This window comes from Eulemur rufifrons, chromosome 15 (genome assembly GCF_041146395.1).
Source record: "Eulemur rufifrons isolate Redbay chromosome 15, OSU_ERuf_1, whole genome shotgun sequence".
NCBI classification, from domain to species: domain Eukaryota; kingdom Metazoa; phylum Chordata; class Mammalia; order Primates; family Lemuridae; genus Eulemur; species Eulemur rufifrons.
In genome coordinates this window covers 64,715,115-64,734,558 of record NC_090997.1, presented here as the reverse complement: position 1 = coordinate 64,734,558, position 19,444 = coordinate 64,715,115, and the positions used below count along the sequence as shown (strand labels likewise).

The following is a 19,444-nucleotide window of genomic DNA, read 5'->3' as shown; positions in this document are numbered from 1 at the left end:
TGTGGTTTACCCACTATGAATTGATGAAAGCAAAAGAGAGAACATACTGCTAATCCACGGCAATCAGGAAATTCAGGTCCAAATCTCTACGTCCCAAATATTACTTCCATCTCTGACAACAAAGTTGGACAGCAGAATGTACTACAGGACTAAATCAGAATGTATTACAGGACTGGATCCTCTCCATTAGCAGAGGTCTTATGATGCACACAACCACTCTGACTCTATAGGCTCCCAGGCCCTCCCTACTTCATGCGAGAAAGTGTGAATTATGGGGAGTCTATTGTTTTCATCGGCATTAGATCAGAGATTTTGTTTTAAGTACATTTTGCCTACATGAGTTGGAAAGATGCTCCTCTGGATGATTTGGGGGGAAACTGACAATGCCAAGCTGACAGGACTCTCTCAGGGACATATGATATGGGTGGTAGAGGAACACTTTGAAGTCATGATTTTGAGACTTTGTTGTGTTCTTGCACAACTGCCTTATGTTGCTTCTCTTTTTGAAACGTGCTACTGTTCAATTTTATCATGAATGCCTTTCCAAGGACAGTAAATGGTTTTACACACTATGACATCGTTTCCATGGCAACTAATGTATTTTAGCAAAGAGAGACTGTGATAGAAGTAGGCTAAAAAGGACAAATACAGAAATGGCACAGTGTAAAATGTGGGGCAGTGTGTGTTGTAGTAAAGATTTTTTCTTTTTTTTTCCCCCTGACTTCTTGTTTAGGAAAACCTATATAACTAGCTCTTGGATTCTTAACTCTTAGTAATAAAATTTTTACTGCACCCAACACTGTCTAGTATTTTGCTGACACAGTTCCTTCCGTCGATACTTGGGTTTTTTGTCTGGTTGCTTTAATATGCTGGTAATTTCCATAACATATGAACAGTTGGAATTTCATCAATCTTAAAGATACACTCTCTCTACTCCCATTGCACTTTAGCTAACACCCCACTTCCCTGCCACCCTGTATTGCAGTTGCTCTTGAGAGAGTTGTCTACACTACCTTCTCAACACACTGCTTGTTAAAAGTCAAAGCCATTCCAATCTGGCTTTCATTCCACCATTTGATCCAGTATCACCAGTTGGTCACACCCTCGTCTCCTAAGTCTACTACAGCTTACCTCGTTTGTTTATTTAGAAGCTACGTGCACAAGTATGCATTTCAAATAATTCTGTAAAACATCAAGTCCTATTTCTATCAACCATGGTTTAAATGAGGGAATACATTGCTCTGTTTTGTGCATCTGAATGTGTTTGGGTTATTTTGTTAAATGGTAATAAAAACCCCTTCTGTGCTCTTAAATAACCCCCAGTGGTAAGCAGATAGTCAGTTTCCCATTTAACAGAAAGAGAAACTGAGACATAGATCTTATGACTTCTAAAGATAGCAAACCATTCTATGGGCTAGGTTATACCTTCATTTATGTTTTGTAGGGCCACACGGTGCATTTTTAAAATGTAAACTATCACTTTTAAATTTGGGCAGTTTTATGTGAAAACTGGGATTTCCAGCTTCTCTTGAAAAAATGGGAAAAGTCTGGCAGAACTGAACCTGCATTCTCTAATGATAACAGTCTGCCCGTGCAGTGTTGTGACTGTCCCCTGGGGAGGGGCCAGGGTTCTTCAGCTCACCCCTGCCACAGCTCACCTGCTGTATTCATTTCTGTTACCTACCTGGCCCCTGTGGGTTTTTTGATATGTAACCTTGCTGCAACTGCTCCAACCCAATCACAGGGCTAATAAATAGAAAAGCTAGGGATAGAACTTGGTTTCCAAGCAAACTGCTTCCTCCCTAGCCGTGGACCAAAATTCTGTATTTTAGAGAGTAATTCATAGGTCAGTGGTGAGGGACGTGATTAGGTGGTCCGGTCTACAGGTTACACCTTACTAACTGAAATAGACCGTGAAGTTGGTGGTGCTAGGTACATCATTCTTATATATAAGAAAAAATCCCTCCCCTTTTTGGTTGCCGTGTGTGCTCTCCATTGTGATGTGCTGGGGTAGGATGTTGACATTTATATGTGCATAGAAAAACTGACCCAAAAGGAAAAGCTTCAGTGTCATAACGGGTTCCATATTTGCCAAATTTTCAATGAGTATGTATTACCTTTTGAATGAGACAAAATAAATACTTGTATAAAATAAGTAGGAATGAGGTAGTAGTACAGAGTGCATGCAACACTAGCTGATTCCTGTGCCATGTCCCCAGTGTGGGAGACACAAGGCCCTTCCCTGGCCACCTCGGCTGTCCTCTACCTTGTTCACCTTGGTGCCAGTTGCTGAAGATGCCCCTGGGGTGGCATTGTCTAGTACCAACCTTGTCACTGCTCTATGTCCTTCACCATTTTGAATGTGCACTTATCGGTGCATCTTGACTAGGGGCAGGTAAGACAGAAGAGATTGCAGTTGCCACCTTCTTTAACCTTGTTTGAAGATTTGTACATGCAGGAGGACAAAGGAGAATGAGCTAGTCTGGGGCCAAGATGAACGGCTAGAGGAAAATACATTTTTCCTGGGGAAACGAGTCCGTGAGGAATACCCCACAACAAAGCCTTGTCTGAGCTGGGGCCTGTCTCGGGGCCCTGACCCAGCTGTTGGGCACACAGGAGATTGTGGTGACCCTGAGTGTGGATGGTCCCACACACTGCATGTCTGTCTGCAGCTGCACAGGCCTCAGTGAGCCTGTGAGAGTAGGCCTGTTCCTGGGCTTCAGGCAGGGAGCCAGGGGCTGCCCCTCTGCCAGAGAGCATTGAGGAGCTTCTGTGTGTACTCTCTATGGGTCTCAGCTTTCTTTGGAATTAAGCAGAGTCTGGCCCTGCCTGGTCTTTTTTGTGCCTTGGATCCTAAGTTAAGAATAACCGAAGGAACACTTGTCCCTGTTGACGTGCTTGATGTGGAAGTTGCTGTCAAATGGCTATCTCATCCTCAGTTGCCACTGACATCACACCACGTACGGTTCCGAGGTTCTCACTTTAGTTGTGGTTGAACAGAGCTGTGATCGTTAGAGCAGAAAGAAGCCATTCAGATGTGAGTACGTGAGGACGTGTCCAGCAATGTACAGATGTTTTTTGGCAGGTCAATGAATATTTTAAATCTTTTGCAAGTAGTAAAAAGAGTTGAATTTGAAGTAGAGAAGATACTATGGCAAAAGAAAAGTATACCTCCTTTTTCTCTCTATCTCCCATTTTTAAAATAATCAAAGAAAAACCCAAACCATGATTTAAATCTTGGATTCATCATGGCCCTTAACTCTCTTTCATCCTCTATGAAACGTGATTATGACCCCAATATACTGAATCTCAGTTTCTCGGTCACATGTTTTAAAATAACAAGAATCGCTGTGTAATATTATAAATAATAGCATAATCTCCAGATTGGATCTCTATCATTTATTTAAAGCGAAAGACACAGGATTAAACATAAAGAGGAAGATCATCTTCTGGGTATGTATGTGTTGTGTGTGGTGTGTGTTACACTCTGGATTTATACACTCCACCCCCCCAACACATGCACCTTGTAATGCAAGAGGGAGTTGGGTGGTCTTGATTTAGTACAGGTTCACTAGTTCCTTGTCACCACCCCTGTTCACCCTTCCTTCAGCAGAGGTGGCACAACCCCTCTGTGTTGCAGGTGCCAAGCTCGGTGCCACCAATGAGCTGATAGACTATCAGGGATACATGAAACAGGCCCCACACAAAGTGCTGTAGGAACACAGCAGAGAGGAAATTTAGTCCTGCTTGGAAGTGCCAGCAAAGGAAAAACAAAACTGAAAAAGCAGTTTTTAGCTAGGCCCTGAAGGCCCCTTAGGAGAAAGTTATACTCACCCAGCAGGGTTGGTGAGATTGGAATGATGGTGCGTAGCCCACTGCCAGGCATACACTGGGGACTGCATCTCTTTTTCTGCCCCTTCCCAAGAGAGAGGCAGGTTGGAAACACAATAGTGCAGTGCACAAGTGTGCCCCTACCTCTCGCTGACGTCTTAGCTAGTGTACTCTGTCGCTCACAGTCTGGCCTCTGCCTCAGTTCCCCACCTTTCTGCCTCCAGCATCCTGCCATCCTCCTAGCCACCACTGTGCCCTGCAGCACCACCAAGCCTCTTGCCATTCTCGGAGCATGTGGCCAGTGCTCCTTTGACTGTGTACCGGCTACGCTCTCGGCCTGCACTGTCGTGTCGTGAGGTTCAGGGGAATATGTCCATGGGCATTTGGAAACAGAGAGCAGCGGGGGCTGGCGGGTTGGCTTTATCAAGAGACAGCTCAGAGTTGAATACTTCTCAGTTGTATTTGTAGATATTTCTGATTCTCTCAAAGATGGAGGGTTGATCTGATCTAAACAGTTGGGAGTAGTTCGTTTTTGGCTGAGATATGTCCTTTGGCTTCCATTTCTGCAGTTGACCACACGTTCGCAACATTTATGGATCAGCCTTTTCCACTGGGGTATCTAGGTCACTTCATTCATGTTTCTCAAATAAAACATCAGCACCACTTCAGTGGGAAGAATAAAAGCATGGAAAATGCTCTAATGTGCAAAATTCCACAATTGAATACATAGACAACTATATAAAATGTCTGTATAACTACATATATGTATCTATCTGTAGATACACACGGGGGTGGGGTGGGAGGGGCCTCTCTTGCCTTGGAAACCTTAACACCTGGATTTTTCAAAAACAAGATTTAGAATAAAGATAAATTAGGAGAATAATTGGTCAATTTTTTAAAAAATGATTTTTAATATAGGAGTTATTTAAATAAAAAATGTCTCTTTCACTTAAATACTCGATGGTCAAAACTTATGTATTCCCAACTTTTCAGAAACACAGCCTTTATTTAAGAAAGATATACATGGTTTTAAAAGCAAATGCCACTCTTTATTCTAGATGGGGTTGCCATGTCAATTTTACTTTTAGGCAATTCTGTTGTGTCCAAACTTATCATCATTGAAACAATGGAGCCAATGCCTAAAAATATGTCAAGCCATCTTGCTGGGAGTCCTTGAAGTTAAAGCTGCGGTATCCTTCTTTTGGTTTATGGCTGCACAATGAAGCGTGTATATATATATATAGTCTTTATTAGTTAACTCCATCTGCTCAGTAAGCCTGAAAAAGAAATTGGATGATGCCGTTTATATGTATGGATGGATAACACTCCTTGTGCAGTAGTGAGTCAGCAGCTCCAAATGGGTTTTTAGTTTTCCTCTTGGTACCAGTTGCTAAAGTGCTGTGGAATGAAGGCTCATTCATTCAGAATCTGTTGTGAATTGTGCATCCTATGTTGTTGCAATTATGCAATGTACATGAGAGAGGAGTATTAAGTTCTTTTCCTGCATTGGAAAAGGGTAATGATTCTCCAAGTGCTCTTTCTGTGGCAGATGAGAGAATCTTTCACCTTTCAAATAGAAAATACCTTGTTGTGACCCAAACATCAGAATAAACAACTTTCTTAAACCTCTACAGAAGTGTTCAAGAATGGAAGTCAAACTTCCACTGAATATATATTCCCTTTGGTAAAATGTCTCATAGTATTGAATTACCCTCTTCTGATTGTAGGGAAGCACGTTAACATTTCTGGACAAGGAGAATTCCCATTTTGTACAGCTCAGCAGTGTCTAGATCGCCAGTGGGTTAGCCAGAAGAAAAGGCATATCTTGCCTGGCAGTGTCTCCTTAGTTGGGATAGGACATCATGTCTCAGAAGCCAGAAAAAGAGGGGGTGACATGCATCACTAAGGGACAGGCCGTAGTGGCCTGCTTATCATTGTTAGCACATTCTCTCCCTCTAGCCTCCATGGTGGTTCTCTTGCTTGTCTGCAGTGAGTTCATGATTTGAATGCCCATCTGCAGAGAACAATATATGAGTTTCTAATTCTCTTCCCCATGGTCATTTTTTCTTTCTTTCATTTGAGTCATCTTTGATTAAACAAAACAAAGATGTTACTGTTAATTATGCATCTTTTCAAACAGTATAAAAATTCTCTGTTTGTGTTGGGGGGATGGTTTTGGTGGGAATGGGAATTTATAATGGAGCTGTTTTAAACCATGGACTAGGAAGAAAGATACTAAGAGTCACATTGAAAAAGGTTAAAAGTCTCTACTAAGATAGGAAAAATTGTTTCTTTCTTTTTCTTTTTTTTTTTTTTCAGATTCCTTAACTCAAACCTCTCACTTTCTGCCTTAACATATTGTTGTCAACATAATTCCATTCAACCATTTTTATTGTTCTCTTTAGACACCTTATTAAAACTGAAGCTTTATTCAAGCAGATAAAATTGCAAATAACACATGAGGTATCATAGTATTGGCAGGTTGTAGGCAGAGTGTATGAACAGACTGGAAATCTGCCATCCTGCTCCTGGCACTGTGAGATTAATGGGATGTGAACATGAGTGTCGTCAGAATCAGCACTCAGCCTTGCCGGGGGCTTGGTGCAAGGTTCTAGGGTAATCCTGGAGCTGGAGTTCCATGGACAAGTTGGTGCGGGCCTGTGGGTTGGCAAACCTCCCACAGAGGGGAACCCCAGCTCATGGGAAACAGGGGCCATGCCCAGAAGGCTGTTTGATAGTGAGGCCCACCCACAGTCAAATAGGAAGCAGAGCAGATAGGGGCTGGGGGCTAGGGTGATTTAATGTAAGAAGTAAGTTGAATAAGACTGTGGAAGACTCATTTTTAATGTGCCCCAAATGTGGATGACTTGTAGAGACTCTGAAGAAGGGGTGTGTGTGTGTGTATGTGTAAATGCTCAAAGCCTCCATCTTTATCTTTTCTGGCTCCAGAAAGTTAAAATCTCATGCTGGCTTCCTTTGGTGGTACAGGGCCAGGTCTTTGCAGTTTCGGGCAGGTGTTTGTGGCAACTGTGACTTAGTAACAAGTGTGTGAACTAGAAAAAATTTCTAGGCAAATTGATTGTCTGCAACAAATGGAAATTCTATGGTGGTGCTTTGTGGGTGGTTTACAGGCAGAGAGTACGTGGTTCTCTTTTGATGCCTCACTATTTTTTTTTCTTCTACAGTGTTTTGAAGAAGCAGGATGCTGATCTAGACGTGGAAAAAGTAAGTGAACAAGTTTTGCACTGAGTGCATGTGCCTTGTGAATTAGAAAGCATTTTCCATGGCAACCCAGGATGAAGTCCACTTTCAATTTGGGATTGTAATTCTGAGTTTCATAGGTTTCTGAGAGGGAGGTTGAAGATGAAACTGGTATATGGAATAGAAAGAAAATCTTAACTCACTTAGGTGAACCCACTGCTTTCCCCCTTCCCTTAGTTGTAACACTCAATTCTGCTAATTATGGGAACATATGTTTTAGCTATAAGTTATGTCTCCCCACCCCAGAAATAGAATGGAACAGCTGTCCTGTCGCTGTTGAGCCTTTGGGCTGGTGAGGGATGGGGAGTGCTCCATCTTCAAACTGGCGGGGGGAGGTTCCCTTTAGTCCATTGTTTCTTCCTCCACTGTCAGATGCCTGCCTACCTCTGCTTTAGTTGTACCTTTGAATTGCAGTCAGTGTGTAGCAAGTCATTCTTTCATTCACTTCACATGTTTTTGGTACCCAGTGAGTATTAGACACCATGCTGGACTCTGTTGAAACAAAAGTGAGCGTGACAGACGGGTACTCAGGCAATTATGCTACAGTTGGATAGAGCTGGCAGAAGGGGCTCTGGAAGCTCAGGCTGAGGGCTGGGCTATCCAGGAAAGCTCTGTGATGGAGAGGGTACAAGAAGTAGCCATGTATTCACTCTTTCTGCAAATGTTTGCTCAGTCTTCTCTGCCCGCACCTCTCTCTCTCTCTCCTGGGCCTTAGGTTCCCTACTTACTGAACTTACCCAGATCTCACTGGCCACCCAGGGGGTCCTGTTATGCCCCTCATTGCTCTGCCCAACCACATTACCTTGGTGTAATTTTTCAGCTGTTCTGAGTTACGTCCCTCAATTCCCTGGCCACTCAGGGGCTGCCACTTCATCTGAGAATGACTTAGGGTTATTTCTCATTTTGATTTGAGTGCAAGAGAGGTTCTCCCTGAACCAGAGCCATTTGAATACAGCCAGTGCATCTTTGTTTTAAGTTGAGGAAGTATACTATCTGAAACATTGTTCTAGAATGATTAGGAGCAACCCCTGACCTTTGACCCCACACAGGCCCCGAGCTTCTGCAGAATGACCTGTGACCTACTGTCAGTTGTGGGCTTTTCAGCTCATACAAACCAGGGGGACTTGGAGAAATAAAAAGGCTCTAGTCAGGGCAAAGCAAGGGTAGCCTTTTTAGAGTCTCCATGCATTTAGGTTTTGGCTGTAGAAGCCAGGGGTTGGCAAAGGCTCTCCCCCGTGGGAGGCAGCACCCTGTGACCCTCCTGGGCCAGGCCAACCCCACAGCAGGCTGGAGCTTCTGGGGAAAGTCCCAGGCTGCGTGACTTGCCCTGCCCTGTCCAACTCAGGCTGAGTGAATCCTATGACCACAGCAGGGGGAGGGCTGCTCAGTAGGGGCCCAAAGCCCTGTAAACAACAGGGCTCCGTAAGTCTGGGGTGGGGTCTGCCTGGGATGAGTTAAATTCTTGCTTTAGTTCGCTGCTAACTGGCTGTAAGACCTTAGGCAAATCATTTCTCCTCTCTGAGTCATTTTTCTTAGTAAAGTGGTCCCTTTTCCAGGGCCAAGTAAAATTACTCATTTTTTAACTTAAAAACACAAACCACACATATTTTTTGTTTTCTGACTTGGGTCTTGTACCAAAATAGAAAAAGGGCTGTTGGCCACCAGTCTAAAATGTGCTAGATAAAGCCAGCCCTGGATTGGGACTGAAGGCAGCAGTGAGTGTCGCACAAAGGCACCAACAAGTGTGACTGACACGGCCGTGTGGGTGGTTGTAAGTACTGAGGAAACCCAGAGGAAGAGAAGCTGAGCAGGGGGGAGATGCTTCTTGCACGGAGTGAATTAGAGCTGCCGCTAAAGGGCTCTGCCTGTACCCTCTCAGTCAAGTAGTTAATGACCTGAAAAACACTTAACTGCCTTAGGGGAGTTTACTGTTTGAAAAGCTCTAATTCAGAAGCTCCACTTCCAGAACCTTTTCCTAATGCTGATCGAAGGCTGTTGAGCACAGATGTATCAAACTTTTCTTTTTGCCCCTGTTTACGTGTCTGCCAAGAAGGATCTGGTATGTATAGGGCGTGCCTCCATTGTATAAGTAAATGATACCCGCTGGCCAACCTGAGAGGAGAAAAATTGCTTAAGTCATACTGTTTGTTTTTAAATGGATTTTTGAGTTTTCTCTTTTAGTTGAACATTTTCGTAGAGACAGAACTCAGTATGGAAAATTAGCTTTATTTTGACACGTCAAAGCTCAAAGATAAGTTGGCATAAGTTCTGTATTAATTAATGGCTATAGTCTATTGAACTACACACGGAGTGCCTGGTGTATATTATGCTTTACGACAATCCTGTGAAGGAGTCATGTCCCTTACCAGGTCAGTTGCCCAAGGCACCACAGTTATAGTTAGGATTCTAATCAGCTCTGCTGGGTCCAGAGCCTTCTCTTTCTCATACCTCCTCTTAACTTGGAATTTATATCATATCTGAGACAATATGTTTGTGTGCCCTATTTTAAAATGTTTGATAAGTAGTAAGAAAGCAATGTCACCTTCTAGAGAGATCTTCCTTGACAACTCCCCAAACCCCCAGTCTGGATGGGGTTGCCCTATCACCAAGTACTTCTTCAAAGCCATCATTGTAGTTGTGCAGTTATTTGTACAATAACTATCAAATCACGGTGCTCCCTATCAAGCTCTAACTTTGGCAGGTCAGAATCCTTATCTGTGCTAAGCTTAGTGCCTGGCTTAGCAGAATGTTGACTGCAGCTGTGAATGAATGACACATGACTGAATTAAGGGATAAAAAGAGCCAGTGAAAGCCACTTTGGTAGGTGGCAAAGTAAAAAAAAAAAAAAAAATCTTATTGTGCACCCCAGAAAACATGCTTTCTCTTCTCCATCTAGGGATTTTCTCTGTGGAAACCATGCTTGTTAATAACATTATATGGAGATAAGACAATCACTTCTTGGCTTTCGCTCCAGAAGTACAAAATTTCAAGCAGACAAATGAATAGATAATTCTTAAGAATGCAGTAATCTGGGCAAGCAAAGAGAGTCCAAAGATGAAAGAAGAAGAAGCAGTGAGAGCACAATGGAAACATTAAAATAATTTTTTTTTTTTACAGAATCTTCTGGAATTCTTGAGGAATCCACTTCTGAGTATGGTTTCCATAAATCACTGCTTTAAATATATAAAGTGTATCTTCTAGAAGTGAAACCCATACTCATCTGAATTTTAAAAATTATATAATCAAGTTATGTCAGAATAAAAATTTGCTTTTTTAATAGAAAAAGCTGATTAAATTGAGTCATTCCATTTAGTAATTTAAATCATGATTTAAATGGATTTGATTAAAATAACATCTACTTTGGTCATAACTACTATGAAAGGGCTGAGTAGAAAGGTTTGATTTTAATGCATCCTGGATGGCCTTTGTCTAGTGTGATTAAAAGTCTTTCAGTGCCTGCCATGAGAGAGGCCCCTGCCTTTTCTGCAGTTTCGGTGAGACCAACAATTCCCATATTGCCATTCCATCTGTTTGCAGGGTTTAGAGAACTTCATTCAGGCCACAAATATGGCCATAAACACTACTGCCTGTTTGACAGACACAGAGATCTTGCAAAACAAAAATGGCCATTCAAAAAGAAAAGTAAGAAGAAGAATTACTATCTGCTTTAGAATTGTTTTTTTCCCCTCTGAGTGAGTCTCTTGAAAAGTGTAGGTCTATAAATATAGAACAAATGTGGAAGTTGCTCCATTTTTCACTGTTTCTTTGGTTTTAATAAGTCCCAAGAGAAATGATAAAAATATCCTAGATTCTTATTGTGGGGCTAATAGTCTTGTGGGGAAAAAAATCTAGTTCTGAACAGTTGAGAGTTGGAAATTCGAGGCTGCATCTGGAATCAAGCTTTAAAGGCATGTGCAGGTGATGCCTACACAGCTGGCTAAGAGGTGGAAAATGTAATTCATACAAGTTTTTTCTATAGTGGAGGGAATAGGATTTCTGGGGTCAGCAGGTCCAGAGTGCTTATGTAGTATCCCAGGCTTCAAGATGCTGGTTGCTGGGATGGCTTGAGGATGTGGCTCCAGTGTAAATCGGGGTGGCGGTTGGTTTGGGGTGCACCCCCTGCCTGTGTGTGTGCTGATTGCTTTAGGGAGGTGTGCTGATTGCTTGAGGGAGGTGGGTGAAGAGGAGTAAGAGAAGAACAGTGTAAACACCACTCCCTGCCATCTGAGGAAGCCATTGCTTCCTGAGTAGAGGGAAGGGGTGCCAGGTGCTGTGGTCTGTCAACCAATGGGGACGGGAGAAGGCAGCTCCCATGTGCAGATGGAGTTGTCCTGTAGGCCCTCCCTGATGCGTGTCGTTAGGGCTGCCAGCCCAGTACGTATAGGAGGCCAAGTTGGCAGACATTCTCCATCCCCCTGCCTTAACCTCACACACAGAGGGACCCCTTCTGCTGGTGATCAGGCTATGGAATGACCCCAGCCTCAGGGTATCTCTGAGTAAGGGTCATGTTTCGCACAGCCCACTTGCCCGGTGACTGGGGATCAGGAAATGAGAATGGCTTTGAGTTGGGGAAAGAGAAAGAGAGAGAGTGAGAGCAAGTATATGTGTTTAGGGGGAAGGAACGTGCTTAAAGTTCTGTTTCAGACTGAAAGGCAAACATTTTAGTCTTAGACCAAAAATAGTTGTTATGCATCATCCATAATAACTGACCAACTTTCTTTTACATAAATCTCTGGATTGTAAAACTAAATGCTACTGTCTAAGAAGAAAAAACATGTCCTCTGCCAATTTGAATTTCTAAGATAAAAAGAAGTCTTTCTTCCTAGACATTATAAACTCAGGAAGATATTGATAACTGATCTAGAAGAGCTACAGATAACGATATTTTCATTGTGATTCAAGGAAAGAGTTGAAAAATTTGGGGTGGCTTGTTTAGTCCTGGATATAGAACAGTTCATTCATTCATTCCTTGAACATTAATGAACACTCATGGGCCAGCCACTGTACTAGGCCACATGTTATCATATTCATTTGCCCCATTTTGCATTTGAGGAAAATGAAGCTCAACAGAAGCGAAGTGATTTGTCCTAGGACTAATATCTAGGAGTGGCAAGATCCAAAGGTACATCTCAGACTCAAAGCCCCTTCTCTTTCTGCTCCAGGTGGATGCTTTCTTGTCCTGAAGCTCAGTAGAGCAGAAGACAAGTGAATTACTATCAGCCTCATGTAATTTAATTGGAATTTTATACACATCTTTCATTTTGTCTTCACTGAACTTAAAAGAACTTTCTTATTTTTGGTTTCAAAAGTAGTAGTGATATTTTTCTCAAGGAGCAATTAGAAACCTATGAAGAGAATCATCTCTTTAACTGCGACATGGTCCCCCTGTGACAGTGTGACAGTGACTTCCAGGGTGGCATTCTGTGGGTGGTGGGAGTAGGGGAAGCTTGTGAGACACTCATTCTCTTTCCACCCCTGGTTCCTGGGCTTGGGGACCGTTTTGTTATAGGTCTCATCTCAGTAGCGTTCATCATTCCATGAGGCAAGAGCTGAATGTTGCCAGGAGAGAGTGGGGGGAAATGCTGCCCACGATGCAACAGAGAATCAGGACGAGCTCTCACCTACATACTTTGTGGCATTTGTTTTACGTGGAGGCTTTCTCCTGTAGCCTTCAGATACTGCATAATCTGCTTCGCCGCAGCCAGGCTGGCTGGGCAGAGGTTGGAATCATTTGCTTGTCTGCCTTGCATAGACTTATTGTCTGCTGAAATCACATATGAAGGAGAGACTATTAATACAGTATGTGTGAAGAATGTCTTAAAAGATGTTTTTTGTGACTGCCTCTAAACACTTTTAAGAGCAGAGCTGCACTTGTTCTGAGACTGCTATGGGATAGGCCATGAAAATACATAAAATTCAAGCTTTTCCCTTAAAGTTATTACTGCTCACTTTTAGCCCATAACGAAATTTTATTTAAGCAGAAAACCACCTTTATGAATTTGCTGTGGCTGCCAAACAAATTACCATAAACTTAGTGGCTTAAAACAACAGAGATTTATACTGTTTTAGAAGCCAGAAGTCCAATATCACAGTGTCAGCAGGCCCACACGACCTCCAAGGGCTCTGAGGAGAATCTGTTGCTTACCTCTTCCAGGCCTGGTGGCTGCAGGTGTCCCTTGACTTGTGGCCACATCACTCCCCTCTCTGCCTTCACACTGCCTTCTCCTCTGAGTCTCTGTCAGGTCTCCTTCCCAGCCTTCTTATAAGGACACCTGTGCTGGCTTCAAGAGCCTGCCAGCTAATCCAGGATAAGCTCTTCCTCTCCAGATCCTTAACTATATCACATCTTTGCCATATATGGTAACATTTACAGGTTGTAGGGATTAGGAAATGAATATTCTGGGGGGGGGGGGGCATTTTTCTGCCCACGACACCTTGTATTTGGGAATTTCTGTATTTTTTTTTTCATTTACTAAAACATAAAGCATGCAATCACTTGTTTCATTCATTACTTCAGTCCATTTAGTTTTCCTGAAAGAGGCCATTTGCAGGATGGAAGAACTAATCTCTTCTTCTGGGCCTCAGAACAGGCAAGGCCATGCCTGTTGTCTTTCTCAGACTGAGGTTTTTGTAATGACAAGGAATCTTGAGCTTTTAGAGGTGGGAAGGGCCTTGTCAACTACTAAAATGGGCTAAGGCCCAAGACAGGAGCTTGAGCCCAAAGAGTAAAAGGAAACCCTGGTCTGAAGTCAGAGTCTGGTATGATTCTGAGTGTCCATGGCCTAGAGCCTTACCCACCAGAGCCTGTCACTGGCAGAACTTGTAAACAGGGTGAGTTGTCCCAGCTGAGCAGATTGGCGGGTATGAGACAGGTGATGACACCCTTCTACACACACACACACACACACACACACACACACACACGCACTGATTTTTTACAAATAAAAGGAGGATTTTATCTCTGTTAATCGAGGGGCGGGGTTGTGTGTTGTTTTGGTCAGCTGTGGCTGTCATTCCAACCTATTGAAATCTTGTAAAATCTCTGTGAATTATTTTTGAACTCTATAAGCACATCTTGATGAAAACATGCAAAGCTCTGTGCCAGGGACCTCCCTCCAGGTCGATGGTGCTCTTCTGTGGTGTTACTGCCCTCAGGTATGGTCATTCGGTCAGTCAGTTCTGAGTCCACCAGACTGAATCATTGCTTGGCCCAGGGTTTCCCAGCTTGCTCAGGTATGTTGTTGAGTGACTCTCAGGGGCCTTGCTGACACCAGGTGTTCTGCATCTGAGACCTACCATTCTGGTAGTGCTGTGAAAATGCCCTGAGATGGGGCAGTAATATGGGAGGGCAAAGTTCATAGGGTGCTTGGTTAGTCACTACTTGGGGATAGAGGTACCTGGATATTCTCATTGATGTCAGTTTAAATCCTGAGCCCCACTTCCTGTAACATACCCAAGTATTAGCCCATAGGTGATTTTTTTAAAGGGGAGACTGGAATCCTGTGTTCAGATGTGGGGTCCTAATCTTTGTTTTAAGCGTTCGCCTCTACTGAAGGCTGATCCCTCCTTTGTGAGTATGTGGTCTGTGGAGAGCAGCCCCCGCTGTGGTACGAACACAGCAGCTTCTTGGAAGATGGAGGGGTGTTCATTAAGTTGTGAAATGTGCCACTACTGAGTGTAGTCCGAGCGTAAAGTTGAAAGGAAGTGAGATGTTGTGTGGGTCACTCGTGTTAACCAAAGGGGTAAAACAATTTATCCATTTGCAGAGTCCTTCCAGATAATGCTGCCAAGAGAAAGTGAGAGGATTTCGGAGTGAACATGAGGCAGCGTGAAGAGCGTGTGGGCCTCGGGGCTCGAGTCAGCCTGACTGTCCCTCCACAGAGCCGCCTGCTGCTGGCTGTGGGAGAGGCGGGCAGACACCGAGGCCCCGGGTGCCACTGTGGCGCGTGTCTGAGCGGAGGGCGCAGAGGGCTCTGAGACTGACACGCAGGGAGCCCCGGTGAGAGTCAGGTGAAGAGATGCCAAGGAGGGGAGAAAGTAATCCTCATCTACCCACTTCTGTTTGCTGTGCCCCCTTTCTCTGGGCAGGACTGGCCAAGGATTGGATAACCTCCAACTTCGATGTGGCGTGGATTCATACATAGGGTAGAAGAATGGGCCCGAGGGAAGCTTCCTGTCCACATTATTATGTTGTTGTTGCTCTATGTCCAGATTTAATGCTATAGTAATTTAAAACAAACAAAACCTTTGTGTGTAGGGAAGATATTGTCCACCTTTTAGAAGAATATTCTAAAAAGTAGTCCTTCTAGACTGGGGGTGGGGAAACTAATTTTAAAAAACAGAGTAACTGCCGCTTTGCCTATTCTACTGTTAGCGGATGAGGGAAATAAACTTTTTTTTTCCTTTATGAGAGAGCTTGATGTCCACCAAAGTGCTGCTTATTGCAAAAAAGTGAAGTTGATAATGGGGAAAAGTTTGAACAGCCCTCGGGTATTGAAAATGAAATACAATAACTTACAAAACCTGGTGAAGTTTCGAAGTTGTTGCTGTGGTCCGTGGTGAGGTTTTAGGTGTGGGAAAGGCCTCATTGGTGAGACGTCAGGAGGGCTTTTCTCATGCATGGCCCATAAACTGGTAGTACAAAAAGTTTTTGACAGTTGCCATAATATTTACTATATTTTCTCATCCTTGGTTTTAATAAACAGTGGCTACTAGCCAATCAAATAACTTTTTCATTATTCTGTTTTTACAGTGGCCAAGAAGAAAATATAATTAGGCTTCTGTGTTTTCTGTGTATCATTAGGCTTCTGTGTACCATTTAACAACAACAAATACTGTATAATGTTGTTTAAAGGCAAAATTAAAAAAGCTTTAGAAACAATCATTTCAGAGCTGACAGAGCAAACTGTGTCAGTTCAGGAAAACGCATTTGTTTCTCTCTGGAAATATTTTTAAAATTTTCTTTTGGGGAGTAAAGCCCAAAACAGTGAGTATCTGAGGCCCTTTTGTATGTAAATTTTAAGTAACTGTCATTTCACCTGATGTTTAACCCGTGGATAACCATTCCATATCCCAGCTCAGATTTGAGAGGGCACACAACAGATTTCTGTATTTTCTCTCATATCACCACATCCCCTGGCCCTGGTATCATTGAGAACATGAACATTCTTCACCCAAATTGAAGGTGTTGACCACCTCAGGTGCTTTTCTCCAAAGACCTGCCTTTTTTCCTCTTTCCTCCCAATCAGGTCCCTGAGTCCAGTTCTTGCCACCTCCCACTTCGTAATCACCTTCACTTGCCTGGTATTTCTGACTTGTCTTTCAGTTTCTCTGTTTCTTGGTGAATTCAGAATTCTCTATTGGAGGCATCCACTTAGCCAGGCCCAGTAACTGTGCTGTAGCATCTTGCTCCTCACAGGGCAGAGCTCTGAGTTGCTTTACAACATACCACTACTTATTCATAAACCTTTCCTTACTTGTATTTTTTTTTCCACTTCATTCTTCACTTTAGCATGTCTTCTGTGACGAAATGAAAATAGGTCCATTAAAGTGAAAATGGAGATGTGCTGTCCTGTTTTCATGTCATGATGCAGATGGTGTGAAACATTTTTTAAGATGAATCAAGTTACCTACACCCAGATCTCCAGGACAGTAGTTACAGTTTGTATTTTTCACAACTAGTCTACTAAATAGGGGAGAAAATTTGAGATTAAAAAAAGCTATTTTCTGAATTCATTTGCTTTTGAAATAATTTCTTTATCACCTTTACTTTTTGAGTAGGAAATAGGAAAGCTTTTAGAGTAAACATTCCTGAAGTAGAATAAATCCAGTACAAATTCTTGTTTTGTCTGAATTCAGGCTGTAGTACCAAGATCAGGAACTCTACCTGAGGGTCGAGCAGAAAAATAAACTCAATAGTAAAGTGGGAGTGGGAAGGTAGGTTTAGGTTAACAAGAAAAATGATTTTTATTATGATGTATACAAAGGAATATATACATATGTGTGTGTACATTGCCCCCATCTACATTGTGTTGGTAGGGTGGGGGGTTGGGGGGAGAATAAAACAACCCCTGGTACCCATCCTGCAGGTTAAGAACTAGAACATCACTAGTACCTCGGAAGCCCCTGTGATTATCTCCCCACCATACTCTTCTTCCTCAGTGGAGCTGCTTTTTTGTGTAAGTTTCTTTCCCTGAACAATCTATTGTTAAGTTTTGTTTACCTCAGGGTGTATATAAATGGTCATCTTATACCATTTGCTTTTTTCAATCAACATTTGTTTTTTAAGATTCATCTTTATTGGTGCATGAAGCATCACGCATGACATTCATTTATCTTCACTGCTATATATTCCTCCATTGTATGAATATACCACCATTTATCCCTTCCCTCAATGGACATTTGGGTCATTTCCAATTTTTTGCTATTTTAAACAGTGCTGCTGTGAATGTCCTTGAATGTTCATCCGGCTGTAGTTTCTCTAGGATAGGTGCCTAAGGGAAGAATTTCTAGGTGTTATAGTACATGCATCTTCAACTTTGCTGGATAATAGCAAATTGTTTTCCTAAGTGGTTGTACCATTTGACATTCCCATGAGGAAACTTTAACTTTTAAGAGAAGGGGAAGTCCAAAGGGAAGATGAAATGCAGGATTAGCTAAACATTGGAGAAGAAAAGAATGTTGTTAGGTTCTGATAAAGTACGACTCTCCGTCAATGTGTTGGGTAGAGAGAGCTGGAGAAATGAAGAGGAAAGTGTAGGTTTAAATAGCCATTATGGAAAAGACAAAAGGTATGTTGCATGGACTATATGCACATTGTCATTAGGGAGCAGGTTCCAGCTTGGGTAGGAATGGAAACAACCAATTCTCTCCATTTTCACTCAGTTTTCCCTGATCTGGAACAATCATTATAGTACTCTGTCTGGGGAGCAGGTGTTGCCAGGCATATTAGTGTGCCGCTTCCATGTCATACCTGTGGTGGCATGGATTCTAATAAAGCTTTCAGAGCAGATTTTCACAAGGAGGCACACAAGATTTTTGGAGATTACTTTCCTTCAAACACAAGAGATTTTTCTGACAGCCATGCTTTGTATCTTACAAATTCAATAATCTTACACTAGGTTTGACGTTGCTGTCTCTTTTATTGCATAGGGTTATTTTTGAGAACGCAGAGCCACTCTGTGGTTGCTTATTCACTTGACCTGAGAAAAATGGGTCCGTGACATTTTGAATAGCAAATTAACTGTGAAATATGACACAGTCCTTGGTGAGCATTTTGGCTTCATTTGTAAGTTCTGACCACTCTGCTATGGAAAGCTGATGGGATTTGTTTTCTTTTCAAAGAATTTCCATTCTTCCAGATCTAGATTTCAGTAAGGCTGACTTCTTTTGTTGGCGTTTCTATGAAACTGAAAGTAGAGCATTAAGCCATTAAAAGCACATGTCCTCTGGAGTCTCAGAAGTGCAGCTTTTTTTAACTTGTTATTTTTGGGTCACCCTTCATTAATAGCATTCATCAGATTTATTTGATTCCAGGCCAGAGAGATCAGTGATGGTGATGTTTTCAAAATATTTTAATCACAGTTTTTCATTGTCTGTTGACTAGTATTGTCTGTTTGAAACTTTTGATGGTGACAGTGCATATTTGGGAAGACTGCATGGTATACTGGAAATAACATTTGTGCTTTGCCAAACAAATTGAGAAGAAACTCAGTGTCCCACAATTGAGGTTTCATTATGGAAACTGTGATGAATCTATTCAGTAGTACATTATGTATTAGTTAAAATGATGATCAAAATTGCTAAATAAGTTGGAAAAATGTTTAGGTTGTTAAATAGAAAAAAAGCAAGATACCAAATTGTATGTGGAATATGAGCTTAATTTTGAAAGCAAAATGCCTATGTGGGAAAAGCCTACAAAAACTGCACCAAAATGCTAACAGTTGTATTTGGGCTATGAAATTATGGGGATTTTCTTCTCTATGTTTGTTAATATGGTTACATCTATAGTAAATTAAAAGGATGGACTTAAGAGAGATCAATCTGGATTCAAATTGCCATTCTACCATTCACCAGCTGTTTGACCTCGGGCAAGCTGCTCAGTGAAGTTGGCTTCCTCAGGAGCTAGAAGATGTTGTATCTACCCCCACAGGGTTGTTACCAGTCAAACAAGGTAATATGCCTAAGATCCCCTGTTACAGTAGCCAGTGGCTCCTACCCTTCCCAGCTTCCCCTTCTCTGCTGAAACTAGCTTCGCCCAACACACACCCAGCAACCATGAGAAATACCCTTTTGTTGTCTGGTTTCTATTTTGTCTGGTTGTGGCCTATCTCTGATCTCAGTAAACACTTGG

General features: G+C 42.4%; 1 protein-coding gene across 1 annotated transcript in view; it reads left to right on the top strand.

The window, feature by feature from the left end:
• FYN (FYN proto-oncogene, Src family tyrosine kinase) overlaps window positions 1-19,444 on the top strand; it is a 195,974-nt gene that overhangs the window by 18,180 nt on the left and 158,350 nt on the right. Inside the window, exon 2 of the mRNA XM_069487473.1 lies at window positions 7,017-7,056. The gene's annotated coding sequence lies outside the window, so the exon portion shown is untranslated. The remainder of the gene's footprint in view (window positions 1-7,016; window positions 7,057-19,444) is intronic.